Below are 6,000 nucleotides of genomic sequence, written 5' to 3' on the forward strand. Positions count from 1 at the left end.
GACTATTGCAGCCTCCGTCGTTTGCTGAAGCTGCCAGGAGTATCCAGGTAACTCTCTTCTCTTCTAGTGTGAGAGCCCTATGCATGTTATCTCCAGCCCTAGTATGATTGTGCTTTGATCGGGTATTTTCAACACGTCGATGTGTTTTCTTTGTACGTCTACATACTGATCAAGTGCTCTCATGCATGTATGTCATTTCTGTATCTTGTTAGCATTTCCATTCTCAACCTTATAATGTGACAGGCGTGAGTTTCATTCGTCTTTAGATCAGAGTTTATGGAATGTGTTTACACGATGTGTCAGCGCCAGACTATCAAAAATGAACTCCCCTCAGTTCACATTAATATCATGTTTAAAATGATTAGCGTGGCCATTAGTGTGGAGATAATATGGACCAATGCTGGCTGATCTTTAGAGAAAGGGTTCACTGATTTGATCTGTATGGATCCTTGAATGACATTATACTCAACTATTAGTCAAGTTGACTCAGGTCATGGTCATGTAAGCAGCTCTAAAACCTAAGGCACCAAAGACATCTTTTATATCTATAAATATATTTAGACTATCACTTATGAATCTCTTGTAAATGGATTTGTGTTATTCTTCACTTGGATATAGTAAGAAGTCAATGAAGGTGATTGGGTGGTTAAGACGGGATTGTCTGCCCTTGATACTGAATTCCCTACATAGAGTGGTGAGATGATGGAAAGAGTTTTTACAGTGATCTGAGTGTCACATCAATACAAACCAGAATAAAAGAAGGTTTTATGGTTATCCATAACCTTAGTCATTTGGGAGAATTACACAGACAAAGAATTACATTTGTATATTAAACAAATGATAGTAAAGGCTCAATGAGAGAGTTGATGCACATATCTATACAATCTAGAGCACAAGGTGTAGCTTGTCATCCCATCACCTAATAACAAAACCTAGTGATTGAATTATGTTAAATAATATTTATGTCAATATAGTTAACACATAATATAGGTCAATGTCTTAACTAGACTGATATGTTGGATTTGAGGGTTACACACACATGGTCTTTGGGTGTTGGTGCCATGCGGAAAAGTTATAAGGACTCCTAAGAAAATGACCATAAGAATAAAAAAAAGGGGCACCATTTCACGTGACCATGCATGGCAGGCTTTGAAGGCCTCCAACCCCCCCCCCTTGGCGACCCATTTTATTATTTTGCTATCAAATGTCTTATGTCCTTCTACTCTGACTACATAGTTAGAAGATCAAACATATCTTCAAAAAGAGTTAAAGACATTCAAGTGTATATTTATTATTCAAGTGATCGTATGGATACATCTAGAAGCTGGAAACATGAATAGTAGAACCCTTTGAAAGTGGAATATGTTTCACACGGTTGACTTAATCATCCAATGTTTTACGGCTTAATTACTACTTCATTTGTTCATTCCAAATCATAACGGACCAATAAAAGATACGTAATCAAGCCCAGAAGAGCCCAATATATCAAATATTAATGGGAACATATAATCATAAACAATTATTCAATGTTGTAAAAAAATTCCATATACATTACCAGTTAATGGTAATCCTTAATAGTCTTATGGAAACTCTTAATAATGAGACTTCAACCGCATGTCCCCTACCTTCCGCAAGAGAAGATAAATTCTCCATATTGATAATTCTGAGTACCTCACATTTGCCAATGATCTTTGATATTCCTTGACAAAAATAAGGAAACATTACAAAAATCTAAATAAAAAGTTGAAATGAATATTTATATTACAGAGGATAGATCTCTAGAACCAGGTGTTTGACATAAAATAAAGATCAGCAGAATGTTTACTCAAAAATTTTAGATCTTTAAAAATTTCAAAATAAATTTACCAAAAATTTATAAAATACAAAAAGATCAAATTATCAAAGACATGTTACAATCAAACCTCAGTTTTCTTGATTTCTTCCCATGCAAATGCCAAGTTTTGCATTGCCAACCTTGTTCCCCTTGGTATAAAAAAAGAACAATAAGATGTCAGCTATGGAGATAATTTCAATGTTATGATGCAAACTAAAACCTGGTCATTTTTCCCAGAAATCCAATGGTGAAGAAGGACTAGTGATGACGGATCAAATTAACAAAATTATATTATTTTTTAACTACATTTTACAATGTGATAAAACACACAAAACTTTTATTTTCTGTAGTATTTAATTTCATATACAAAATTCATCAGGTATATCTTTGTAGCATATTTTTAGATGCAGATCTAACATCAACTACATGTGGAAAAACAATGATGGTTTAAAAATCCTTATTAAACAAACGAATTTATCAAAAAATGATTTGGTAGATAAAGCTAATTATAAGGGCATACCATGAGCTCTTGAGTATGTTACATATACAATATCAGATATAGCTTTTTTCTATAAAACTTGTCAAAAAATTCACATCCCAAACTGAAAGGATTGGATTGTACTGAAAAATTGTCTACACAACTTACAAGGTATTGTTCTTCACAACTTATTTATCTATAAAATATTAGATTTAACTAAGAATGCCCTCATTGATGAGGATGTTCTGGAGACAACAATAATAGAAGGCCACTAATGGCATATTTTATCTGTAATGAAAAAATATTATATCTTGGAGTTCTAAAAAGAGATAATTGTAGCTAGATCAACTACAAAGGAAGATTATAAATATTTGTTCAATGCTTCACCAGAAGCTGTAGATCCAATATTTTCTCAAATAGATTCCAATTCCAGTAGACTGTCCACCAATTATCTGGTGTGATAATATTGGAGTTACATATCTAGCGGCAACTTCGTATAGCAAAACATATAGAAATATATTTCTATTTTATGTGTCAGGTTGCATCCAATAAAAGTCTTAACAACTTCATTGACATTTAGGGGAAATTTTTTGATGTTTGACAAAACCTGCCTCAAAGCTTCATTTCACTATGATCAGAGACAAGCACAGCATCATGTACATCACAGATGAGATTGAAGCAGGGTATAAAGAAGTTTCATTTGACAGCCTTAAATCGTCCTCAACAAATAGTATTCAAACGATGATAGACAATACTCAGTACAAGATTAGTGGACATGATTCAAAATAGGTTCACATATAGATTGGAAGAAAGATAGATTAGTACAATTAATTATGGATAGATTACTAAACCCAACATCGGATGAAACATGGCCAGACAGGATTAATTCTGGATATGAGAGAATAAATTAGTACAATTATTATGAATACCTGCCAATTTTTTAAAAAATTGGTTTGCGCAATAAAGATCAACAAAATACGTAGGGTTTGGCAACTGTCTTCTATCACATATTTTGTCACATCGAGGGTGCATGACAAGAGATGATGTAATAGACGATGGGGTTGGAAGTCTGCTATGGTGACGAAAGACGTGATGAATGACGAGGAGGTACACATGGGGATATGATGGGGCGTCACATTCCGACGTAGGCAGGTGGTGATCACTGATTTCGAATCATAAAAAACTCTCTGAGTCTCTTTCTGTCTCTTCCTCTCCCTCTTCCTTTTCCTTGCTCTCTCTCACTCTCTTTACCTCTCCCTCTCGCTTTCTCTCATCTATTTATATATCTCCCTCACCCATTCTCTCTCTCTCCCTATATACATATCCATCTCCCATTCTCTCTTTCTCTCTCCCTACATATTTACTCTTCTCCCATTCTCTCTCTCTCCCTATATATATATCCCTCTCTCATTCTCTCTCCCGCTCTCTTTCCCTATCCTTCTCCCAATCTCTCTCTCCCTCCCTCCCTCCCTCCACAAACTTCTCTTCACAAGTTCATAGGGGGAAGCTGCAGCTCTGGTTTCCATTTGTTGAAATTTCTTGGCCGTTGCACAAGAAAAGAATTGAGAGAAGAAGCGAGAAGAGAAGAGAGCTCGAGAAGAGAGAGAGCTTAGAATCGTTGTATTCCGCAATCTTAACTTGTTACATTGGTGAGGTATTTATATTACGTATAAGTAGTTGAAAATTTAGTAACTGTTGTAACGTATATCCATTCTAACAAGTTACAACGGATATAAATTTGAATTATGGTTATCTGATCTTGACCGTTATAATGCCTTGGGTGCACCGATCACAGCCGTTGATCGGTGCCGTGAACCATCAAATTGTAACGGATAAATGGGTTAGATCTTGACCATTATAATGCCTTGGGTGCACCGATCACAGCCGTTTATCGGTGCCGCGACCCCATTATATAACGAATGCCTGAGATCTAATCTCCACCGTTATAACTATCTACGTTTAATCCTGACCGTCTATATTAAACCTATTCTATGTTTAATCCTATTCTAGATTTGAACTTATATTTAATCCTACTTCTAAGTCTCTAACGAGTATATAATTTTATTGAATTTTACTATCTAATCTTGATTAGATCCCTAACAGAGAATCGCCAAGAATCTCAGTGATCTGTCTGATGGCTTGGCGAGTAAAACTCCTTACACCATTGACGTAATGAGAGGTTAGTACTCGAAACAGAGAGAGGGCCTTAAAGAAAGAGAGCGGGAGCCTCTAAAAGAGAGAGAGAGAGGGGGGGGGGGCGAACAAAAGAAAGAGACTGAGAAGAGACAATGAGGGAGAGTGAGAAAATGAGAGAAAGAGTTGGAGAGTGTGAGGGAGCGATAAACTGAGAGCTGACGAACTATTTGTCTCTCTGTCTATGATGAACTACTAGTGACACACCATACCATCGCCACTATTCATCCGTCCAGTCACGTTCTTCTCCTCTGCTCTTGTCTCCTCTCTCTCTCTTCTTCTATATCCCTTATCGTTCTTGGTCTTCTCAAATTCTTTCAAAGGGAGCCATTCAAGCAGGCACACGTGTAAGCTGAGGTGCCTAAACTCCAGTGGAGGATGTATTCCGTTTTACTAGATATCTAAATGTGTTTACCTCTCATCCGCTTCTAGATGTCATGGACCAATACCGTTGCCACAGCCAGATTTCTCCTTGAGACCCAAGAAGAAGAAACAGGGAAAAATGTCGGAAACTACTCCTGGGCCTGCATCTCCTCTTTGCAGGACATCACCTGGTGATCGTGTTTCGGAAGGCTCCTCAGGTAAAGACAAACCAGTATGTTCATCAACAATAATTCCCCAATTATTTTGTCTTGTAATTCCTCTTCCCTATGATCTTGTCTGTCTCCTCTAATCATTTCGCTCAGATGGTATGTTCCAGACAAGTAAACTTTTCTTCTGAAAACTTCTGTGGAAATCACCTGCCTTGTGGAAACCATTCGCACACGAAATCTTGTCACGCGCTGGCTGGGGATTTGCATTGTTCTCTTCCATGCCAAAGGCCTGAAGGTTCTGATCTTCGACTCTTTCTCCGTTCTGGGTTTTTCCACTAGTATGTGGGTGATTCTTCTTCTGTTTTCCTTATTAAGAAAGAAGTCCAAAGTTCATACCTTTATATTGGTTCAATACAACAATTTATCTGCAAAAGAACAGTAAAGAATACGATCATGTGGCGGTCCCTGCCATGGATACAAACAAAACTGATTCGATCATAGCTTTCGACTGGTTCTCTTGGATTTCTCTTTTCATTCGCAAGGAGGATTATATTAGTATTGCGTGCAGAATTGACAAATAAAATTGATTAGGTTCTGTGAATTATCCTCTTTTGAACAATGATATTTGAGAAATTCCACGTATATTCAGAAAATCTTCTTCAGTATGCTTCGTTACGAGATAGAATGATGTCTTGGGTTTAAATCTCGGGTATAATTCATGCAGGAAGCTCCCAAACTGGCCATCAACTGAAGGTTTCTCACGAAAGTAGCTACCTTTCTTTCTTCTACAGTTCACCTTGCCAGTTCCTCGAAAAATTCTCCAAGATTGACTTTTTTCGTTTGGATGAACGAAGTTGACACGAGGGATAGACGGAGTCTTAAATTATCGGTGAGGATTGATTTCCGGTCGATGCCGAGAGATCCAAGCCGTTGGAAATCGTAAACCAGGTCGACGACTTAGA

The sequence above is a fragment of the Wolffia australiana genome, chromosome 1, assembly GCF_029677425.1.
Source record: "Wolffia australiana isolate 7733 chromosome 1, ASM2967742v1".
NCBI lineage: Eukaryota > Viridiplantae > Streptophyta > Magnoliopsida > Alismatales > Araceae > Wolffia > Wolffia australiana.